At 34.8% G+C, this 10,752-nt stretch overlaps 1 non-coding gene across 1 annotated transcript; it reads left to right on the forward strand.

The window, feature by feature from the left end:
• Nucleotides 1-3,066: 3,066 nt before the first annotated feature.
• On the forward strand, nucleotides 3,067-3,201 carry LOC122903726. Its single transcript, XR_006383994.1, has one exon. It is a non-coding gene; the product is annotated as a U4 spliceosomal RNA (small nuclear RNA).
• Nucleotides 3,202-10,752: the final 7,551 nt, after the last annotated feature.

Raw genomic sequence — 10,752 nt, forward strand, 5'->3', positions numbered from 1 at the left:
GTGAGAGAGAGAGAGATAAAATTCATAGTTGCAATAAAACTAAGTTTATAAGAATGAAATCTTTCATTTCTTTTTTATCTTTCTTGTGAATATAGCCTGCTTTTAAGACACATGAAAGAGTAGAAAAAAGCACCATATAAAGACACCTACATCATACTAACTGTACAGCTCATCTTAAAATTCTTCTCCTGAGCGCATGGGTGGCTCAATGGGTTAAGCGACTACCTTCGGCTCAGGTCATGATGCCAGAGTCCTGGGATCAAGTCCCACATTGGGCTCCCAGCTCCATGGGGAGTCCACTTTTCTCTCTGACCTTCTCCCCTCTCATGCTCTCTTTCACTCTCTTTCTCAAATAAATAAGTAAAATCCTTAGGAAAAAAAAAAATTCTTCACCCATCTGCTATCTCTAAACATCCACCAATTAGGGAGGAAAGGTAATGGAGGACTCTTCAAGTCTCTTTGCTATATCTCCTAAGAAGGTAACTTTTTAAATTCCTTTATTAAATGTAAGTACACCTTTGTTTTATTGTGCTTCACTTTATTGCACTTCTCAGATATTGTGCTTTTTAAAAACTGAAGGTTTGTGGCAACCCTGTGTTAACTGAGTCTATTGGTGCCAGTTTCCTGACAGCATTTGCTCACTTTGTGCTTCTGCGCCATATTTTGATAATTCTTTCAATATCTGAGAGTTCTTCACTATTATTATATGTGTTATGGTGATCTGCAGTCATAAACTAGGACTTGCAGAAAGCTCAGATGATGGTTAGCATTTTTTAGCAATAAATTATTTTTCAATTAAGATATTTACGTTGTTTTTTTTAAGACATAATATTAGTGCACACTCAAAAGCCTCCAGGATAGTGTAAATAAAACTTTCATTTGTACTAGGAAACCAAAAAATTTCTTTGTCTCATTTTATTATGGTATTTGCTTTATTTTATTTTTAATATTTATTTATTTATTTATTTGACAGAAAGAGAGATCACAAATAGGCAGAGAGGCAGGCAGAGAGAGAGAGGAGGAAGCAGGCTCCCTGCTGAGCAGGGAGCCCGATGCAGGACTCGATCCCAGGACCCTGAGATCATGACCTGAGCCGAAGGCAGCGGCTTAACCCACTGAGCCACCCAGGCGCCCCTGGTATTTGCTTTATTGCAGTGATCTGAAATCGAACCCGCAGTCTTTTGAAGTATGCCTGTCCTAACTTTCCACTACCATTGCAGCTTTAAAATCTCAGTCTCCCTCAAAGGCAAGATCAAGTTTAAATGCTGTAATCTAAACCTTATTAAAAAAAAAAAAAACCCTCCATTATACTCCTCTAACATACTCACTGCCTTGATCATCCTTGTCGTTTTTTCAGACATTTTTCCTACCAGGGACTTCTCTGTTCCACTTACAGAAATCTTTTCCATCCTACAGTATCAACTCCTTAATTTTCCTGAATATTCCAATGTAACTCATACCTCATTTCTATGCCTTTGTGATCACTTCATGTCTGTAACCACACTCAGCCTTCATAACTTTTTTCCTTATGACATCTTTTCTGTTACTAGCTTCTGAGGTTAGATAGGCTATTTGTGTGCCTGCCTTGTATTCCTTAAACCAATTATCTTCTGAAATTCAGGAGCATTTCATATTGTTTTCTCAGTAGCACCTACATCAACTGCAATGATACTATGTGCTTGGCAGCAATGTTGGATAAAGATTTGTTGACTAACATTTGAGAGGGAAAGAATTTGAACCTATCTTAACTATAGGAATGATTGATGGTAATTACAATTTTGTTACATATAGCATTAACAAAAAGAAAAAAAAACTTCTCTATAGAAGAGTTTTTCTCATTAAACAGATTTTAAAGAAACTATTCAAAGTTCAAATACTCTATTTAACCACAGCATATGCTCAAAGTCATTGAACATTTCCTTAAAATTGCACCTGCAGAACACCCCGTAAAACAGCCTAGATTTAGTTATCCCCCAAACTCAAAGAATCTATCCTAAGGGAATAAAAGTTGACTATCCACCTTTAATTTCACTCATTAGGTAAATTATTTCATCATTGTGAATGTTAATCAACTTTTGCTCACATTACTGTTAAAAAATAAAAGTGCTGAGAGTTTATTACAAAGTTACAACCAAAAAAACCCAACTACTACCAGGCCTGCTGAAACAAAAGTGTTTGTCTTATTTCAGGCATGGGTTTCACAATCCAGATTGACAAAGATAATATTTTTGCTTTTCTCTACAACTCCAAGAAAAATCTAATCATGAAGCCAAATGAGAGCCTGATTTAATGATTGTTGGGGAAGAATATTTGAGTGTGAATCTGGTTAGTCCTATTTAATGCAATGAGGACACATGAATAAGATTGCCCTCAACATACAAAAAGAAAACGAAGTGGAAGAACAGAAGAGCTGATACCAAAAGTAAAACCAATGCAGTGTTTTGCCTACACTAGTGTCCAGAAAAAATCCACCTTTGTAGGATTGAATGTATAAACCTTACAACCTAATTTTTTCATGTCTTTCTGCAACATCCACTATGAATCTGGATAAACTATTCTTGATTGAGTTTATAAGTGTCCTTTAAGGTTTATTAGACATGGGCATGGGGGAGGAAATGGGTAAATAATGACTGTCACAGAGTGCTTCTTACTGTGCACAATATATAATTCTTAACGTTTTAAAACTACATCCTCAAGGGGCACTTGGGTGGCTCAGTGGGTTAAGCCTCTGACTTTAGCTTAGGTCATGATCTTAGGGTCCTGGGATCAAGCCCCACATCAGGGCGTCTGCTCAGTAGGAGGCCTGCTTCCTCTCTGCCTGCCTGCCTGCCTACTTGTGATCTCTGTGTCTGCCAAATAAATCCATAAAATCTTTTTTAAAAAAAATATTTAAAACTACATTCTCAAATTTAAGTGCAAGGATCCCTAATATCCGAGATCAAGGTATGTGATATAATATAATGCCAGTTAATGTAAAGTACTATAAAGAAAAAGAAAACAGGCTAAATGGACAGTGAGTGATAAAGAGTGCAACTCTAGAAAGCATGGCCAAAAAAAGCCCATTTGAGCTTTGCGCAGTGGCAGTATCGTAGCCAATGAGGTTTATCCGAGGCGCGATTATTGCTAATTGAAAAAAAAGCCCATTTGGTGTGATGGTATACTAACAGAGACCTATACTTACAACTATCTGCAGGAAGGATAGTCCAGCCAGAGGGATTAAAATGAATCCCCTGGGACAGGCAGGTGTATTGCAAGTTCAAGGAACATCAAGGAGCAGAAGACTGTAGAGCAGTCTGGAGGTGGGGAGATACCAGAAATGAAGGCAGAGAAGTTGTCCGGTTCCATAACCTGAAGATGCTTATAGACCACATGAGTGTTCAGGATTTTATCTAAATGTGAAGGAAGCTATATTCTGTTTGAGAGTAGGCCTACCCAAAAGTCTTTCAATAAATGCCTAAATAAGTACAAGGGATTGTTACTCTACAGGAAAAATAAGTCAAAAACTATTGTGCTAACTTTCACATAGAGAAATGGTTATTGAAGAAGCAAGTTCCTCTTCCAGGAAGGAAGGAGGGAGGGAAGGAAGGGAGGGAGGATGAAAAAGTCCATTTGCAAAAGACATTTACATTTCCAAAACCCCTCCATTTACTGCAGGCAAATATAAAGACAATTTTAAAGTAATAGAACACAGAAACCAAAATATGACACATTTTCTTTTTATTTAAAATAGAGCTCTATATGCTTCACAGAAACAAGGGCAAGGAGTGATTGATTTATTAACTTTGCCACTTTACAAAACAATACATTTCCAGAATGCATACATAAAAATATAACATTTAGGCAGATAAGTATTTACATTGGAGGCAGCTGAAAGTTATGCAATAATATTCAAAAAGCTTTAAAATAAATACTTTAAAACTTACTGTTAGTAAATTTAAACATTTTGGTATGAAGGCTATCACTGAGTTCTTACTAAATTCTAAAATACTATTTTTCTAAAGAAAATAAGTGTACATATTACTACAAAATGCATATTTCCATAAACTAGAAGCTAATGAAACATCTGAATATCATTCATTTCTCTTTGGAATTTAGAATTCTCTTCAGCTTCAACAATTAAAATTATAACTACTAAAATCACCATCTGCATTTTTTATACAATTTATTGCCCAATTCTCATTTTAAAACCCAATTTATTTCTTCATATTCCTTATATACATTCATTTGGGCCTGTCTGTTGAAGGGTAATATCTTTTTACATACCTATGAATATCAGCTAGCTTACAATAAGTCTTTACAACAGTGATTCTTTTCACAGTAGTTCAAGAGTTCAAGGCATGTTTTGCAATGTCAAAATGCAATGGTTTTGACATTTGTAATATGTTCTTAGGTATAAGAAAAGTCACACTACCAAAAGAAAAGTATAATTAGTATTAGTACTTTGAAAGTCAATCCAAAATCCCCCCCTTTTTTTTTTGAGATATGAATCTAATTTTCTGTATTTAGGACATTTTAAAGCCTCAAATACAGATCAAGTTTGAATAATATTCACCAGCCTAGGTTCAGAAGAGTACAAGAGCTTGACACTAGTGATTGTGGAAACAAACTAGAATTTAATATTTTGGGTCAAACACACCTTATATAAATAGGAAAAAAAAGAGTTGGAATCTGGAAAATATTTAATTACTTGTCTTTAGCCTACTGAAGGAAATGGAGATACTAGTAAATTTCATTTTATACCTGCCTTAGTTACACAGAATTTAGGCATGTAGTTACCTCTTCACAAGCAAAGTCAATGAACAAGTTTGCACATGGAAAGAAAACTCAACTGAGATATTAAATGAGGGCCCACATGTCTTGCTTCAGATTATCTGGGTTGAAAAATTAAATCGACAGATTGAACACACAGTCTCTTTCACTTTTAGAAATACTAGGATGAAAATCTACAGAATTTTTTCCCCTAGGTTCTCTAGTCAATTTGCAGATGTCAAGAAGCATTTTGGAATATTTAACGATCATTCTCTGAGGTTGTAGAAGCGGGACCCTTTTTCTGAAGATACACAGCATGTAAGATATTTTTCTGAAAAATATAAAAATATTTGAGTTGAGGAGCCAACTGCGGGTTAAATTTTAGCTCCAATCTGCCCTCAAAGGAGAGGACTCATGCAGGACACTACATAGCCTACTCAATCTGGCGACACTCAGTAGAAGGCCCATTTCCTAATACATTCAGATTCTCAGTGGCACTGTTGACATTCAGGTTCATGTAGCCCATGTACAAATCTTGCAGTTAAAACTGTTAGATCTGCAGAGAAAACCTTCTTGCACAATAACAGGGACCAGCGGTAAGAAAATACAGTCATATCAGAATATATTAAAATCTAAGATGAGACAGTGTGCCTATCCTCCCCAATGTTGTGTTAATCTACAAACTGAATTAAGAAGGACAGGAAGCTTTTAATCAAGGGAGTTTAAAATGGGGATGATTAATTTCCATACAATCTTATGTTACAAACCATATGTCATAACAGCTTAATTTAAAAGATGGCCAAAGCAAAACAAAGTGATTGTATGAAGCTGCAGAAATAAATTTAGCAATTGCATTAGGAGACAAAAATTTCACGTTCTCTGTCCAAAGTCATCATCTTTGAAGCAGAATTTGGCATTAAGGCAAAAGTAGACATTCCTTGTTTGTTAGCTAAAAGCTAGAACGTAACTTGACTGGTAGTCATTTTAAAATGTGAAAGAAAATTTTCTCTGCCATTAACAAATCGTCTCTTCATTGTGCCAAATGAAAAACCACTGGAAAAGGCACAAGACAAAACCTCTCACACGTGGTTATGGCAAATTACAATCTTGCCAGGAAGTTCAATGTGGAGCAAATGTGAACATGGGCTAGAAGAACAGAAATTACAGAGTGACTGGAACTGATGATATCCGGCAAAGATTTTTTAATGTATCTAAAGAAAATGAATACAGAAGAAAAAGTAACGAGAAACTGAAAAGAGAGAAGATAAAATGCTACGAGCCATGGTCTGAGATTGAAAGGCTAATCGTCTCCCGCTCCCATTGCCAGCATAAAAAGAACAATTGTTACCGAAAAGGGAGAAACAGAGGCATGAAGTGTCTCATCGTTACTTGCTACTTGTGCAAAGAAATACTACGTTCTCCCAATTCCTAAATTTTATTCAGTACTTCAGTGGTTGCCTACCTAGCTTGACAATTACAACTTTTCCCTGGCCTGTTTTAGCTTTTAGCTCTTCTCATTGACCCCACTAGGAGTGAGCAAAATATTTTAGCAGGGAAAAAAAAAGAGAGAGAGAGAGACTTGAGATTTGATTAATACCATTAAATGATGCATTCTATCAGTGTACATTCAAGGTAGGTTTAGAGGCATGTTAATAATTTTTTAATTAGCAAATGTTGACTGTGGTAGGGTCCTGGTGTGGGAGTCACCACTGCGTTTGCCTATCAATTCTGCTAATAACAAGCAGTCACGTAACCTTTGATCCTTGGTGTCTCTATCTATGAAATATGGAAATTAAATTATAAAACCTCTTACATTCTTTATAATTTGCAAGTTCTGGTTTTTGTGTTTTTGTCTGTGACACATCTGAAATAACTTAGACCACCAAAGGATTCCCTTTCATGAGAAGGCTAAATATTAGAGTGATTACGCTAAATGATGTCTAGTTGCTTTTTAAATTAGGGACTAAATATAATTTTGGAAAACAGTAGGGAATATTTTAAAAGGAGGTGAGAAAAATAACAAAACATAAAAGCAAAGCTAGGAGAAAAAAAAGAGTGTCAAATATTGGAAAATTTGCATTGACATACTTTGAAAAACTGCCTATTATGGAAATTCTATTTAATATTAACATTTTTAATGAAACTTTTGTATTCCAACCAACATTTTTTCTTCTGTTTAGAAGAAGCTGTCAGAAGCAAAGGGATGACTGTCATCACTAAATAGTACCTAAAGTCCCTGTAGGTATTACCTTATGGAGGGAGCTAATACAGAGCAGTGCCAAACACAGCAGGAGCATGTTTCATGAAAGAAGGTATTTAGAATATCTTCAAAAACCATAATGACACCATTTTAAGAAATGAATTCTTAAATATTTTCAAGTGACCTAAAATGCTATATTTGTAAATTTACTTAAAGTGATGCTTATTGAAATAATCACACACCATCAACTTGACTCACTTGTTACTGTTACTTTCTCAATTTCCTGATGGGACATAAAATGTCCATACTTTAAATAAATTTATTGAAACAAAAAACATCTCCAGGGTCCCTGGGTGGCTCAGATGGTTAAGCATCTGCCCTTGGCCCAGGTCATGATCTCAAGGTCCTGGGATGGATCCCCACATTGAGCTCCCTGCTCAGCAAGGAGTCTGATTCTCCCTCTGCCTCTCCCCTCAACTAGTACTTTCTCTCTCTCTCAAATGAATAAATAAAATCTAAAAAAAAAAAACCAAACCCTCTATATATATTTTAAATAAGTAATCAAAAAATATTCCCTGCTAAGAAATTTTAAGTTGAATTTGATACAATGGCAAACGTGGGCTTCCTGCTTTCAGATGATTTCTCAGTAGGTTCCCTGGTATTTTTGCGTAAACTCTAAGACAGCCCTGAGTTTTCTCTGCCCCAGTAAGTCACTTGGTGGCAAAATTTCAGCACAGTTAGTAGTTCTGTTTAATAATTCTACTAAAGTAGAAGTATTAAGAATAATAAATTCTTATGGAACTTGTAACCCAATGAATCTATTGTAGATATTCATTTTAAAATAAAAGCTGATTTTGAAGTCTTCAGACACTGCAACCAGGTTACTATTTTCATACAATCATGGAAATTTAAAATGCAAAGTTAATTGAAAGTATAAAGATGAAAAGCAAGTGCTATGCCTAAAATAGTGTACGACACAGTCATGTTTCACTTAACTTTCAAGTCAGAACATAAATTAAGAATTCTAGATGTGACATGCCAAATATTTTAGACAGAGAAGAAAGCACACAACATAATTCGTACCAATTACACACTTAAACGTGTAGCTTGAAGGCAACAAGTTCATGCTGTAATATTGACAACACATAATGTTTCCCTTATTTTAAAAAGTGATGCTGCATAGAAACCCCATCACACTTTATACAGTACTGGCATTTCATAAATAGCAATTTTCCAAGCTTTATATTATACCCGAAGTCAAAATATTTGAAAGGAGCAAAGAACACTGACACATTGAGTCTAAGAATATTTTTTGCTTATCACACAATTCAAAAGAAATAAATATTACACAATGACACTCCATCAGAAACAAATAATATGAAGTTTAACAGGAAAGGTATATACAATAAATTTATGCTCTAAACTTTATCCTGTTCTTGTGAGCATTTTCTATTTATAATCATGTTGAGAGTTAAGAAAAATTGGAACTTTCATCTTTTTTTAATCATTTTTGTTAACCTAACTCTTTTCTTAAGAAGTGTGTTTGGTAATTAAGATGTAAGACCAGTCAGTTAGAAATTACAGTAAACTAACACGAAAACAAGAAAAACATCTCAAAATGTACAAATTTCTCTAGAGTAAAAGTTGAACCAATAAGAATATGGAGTTCTATTTGGACACACCCAAATAAATTATAAAACATAATGTAGAGGAAAATGGAAATGTTAAAATATTCTCTAAACACTGAAATAAGTATATTCACCCAACATAACTGAATAAAACAAGAAATATTATTCTTATTTATTTGAACAACCATTTAACTATAATACAACCATAGTAAATAAATAATTTCATTTTCATATATTCAAATACAACCTATAAGAAATCAGATCACCCCTTCACATAAGCTCTTTTTAAAATCCCTTCCCATATGCATTTTAAAAAACTGATTATATAATTAGATTGTCTGCACTGGCCCAATAAATATACCTTGTAAATGTTTTGCAAATTGAAAATAACTTCCAAAACCCACTGTCATATGGAACTCAAGACTTCCTACATTGTCAATTTATTTCCTTCCCACAAACCAATACCTCCATCGTTGTTCCCATTTCCAAATGAGTCTCTAAAATCCCTGAGGGCAGAACCTATGATGCATCTGTTCTCTACTGACCCCTATATTATGGCAATGAAGATAAGGGGTCCCCTATCTTATTTAATGAATGGATGACCACAGCTGTCAGATATTTGCCCTTGATTATCTCATTCCAATCAAATGAAGGTGGGTTCAGTAACATATTTCCATAGCGAAATGAACTATAATCACTAGATTGTGCTCTGCACAAAAATACATCGCTATATCCTTTTGAACACTGTTACCTAAGCTATGTTTTGTAGAACACTAAAATGTGGGATAGTAAAAAGGTTTCCCTCCTCTTAATAAAAGGATTCCATGATCAAATAATTTGGGAAATCTAATTAAAAGTAGCTCCCACAACATTTCTTTATTGCTAGATTCCTCAAAGTACAAGATATGCTAATGTATACTATCACTTTTTAAGAATCTATCAAAGAATGCTTTTGGTCTTGGAACGTCTCAGCAGAAGAATGTTCTAAGGATCAGAGCTTAGGAATCAGTGTTGTAGAACAACAAAAGATACCATGTTAAATCTCCGTTACCCAAGCAGAATTACAGATTTGAAGGAAGGATTCAGTGTTCCAAGTATTATTCAGAATTCATCACTTCTGTCTCCACAGGAAGTAGAATAAAAGCAAAAGTACCATGAGCCTTCTTTTGCATTTACTTGCTCATTTTGAAAAGGTAAGGAAATAGCTATTTACAGTTACTGAAGAGTTCTCTTATTTTTTCTCAAAATATTTTCTACTTCCTCCTCCCTCTACTTCCGATATATTCTTTCTAAGTGTGTATTACAAAAGCAGTGGGAACCTCTGAAATAAATCTTAAAGACCCCTCCTAACAATGCATCTTTATACCTGATTAATCTCTGGAAGTTTTCAGAAAACGTTAATATTTATCTCACAAATAGTCAGGCTATGAAATTTCTATGAGGAAAACGTCAAGGGATATTGTCCTCAGAGTTCATGCAGGTCCATTATGATTGGGCAGAAAGACCCAGGTGGTCTTCTGTTTGACTAAACCATGAATACCATCATGAAAGCTGTTGTTTCTGCATAAGGAGAAAAGTACTATATGGGAATTAATGGGAAAGCAGGAAGTTAGCTAAGTCTACACTGTGAGTTATCACAAGATTTGGACCTAGTGCCATCTCCACCACTGGTTATGTGACTTTCAGGAAGTCTCAACGTCCAAGCTGTCCGATGTCTCATTTGTAAATGGGAGGAAGTAGCAATCATAGTGGCTTTCATACTGCTTTGGGGGCTGCTGTGGTGGCGGGTTATGAAGAACAGGATAGCAGGTAGAAAGGAGGCCAAGCCAGTGGCTACTGGGACCTCAGTTCTATCTTCCAACTGAGCGGCTCCCCTTTTAAGTGTTTTAGACACTGAAGTTCAGGGAAATATGTAATTTTTTCAAAGAGCCTTCTTAATTTAAAAAAAAAAAAAAGAAAAACAAATAAAAAGAAAAGAAAACCGCAGATTATATAATCTAAGCTTCTGCTGAGATATAACGTGCTCTAGTTCACACTTTTAATGAAGGTGTTTTCATCTCAGAAAAAAAAAAGCTTTTATATTTCCTTTTCTTCATTCATGTGTTTTTGATTCAAGTAAAATAAAATCTTAATGACTTGTATTAGTTTTATATAGTTTATTTTATATTTTTGCAA

Source organism: Neovison vison, chromosome 3 (genome assembly GCF_020171115.1).
Source record: "Neovison vison isolate M4711 chromosome 3, ASM_NN_V1, whole genome shotgun sequence".
Classification (NCBI taxonomy): domain Eukaryota; kingdom Metazoa; phylum Chordata; class Mammalia; order Carnivora; family Mustelidae; genus Neogale; species Neogale vison.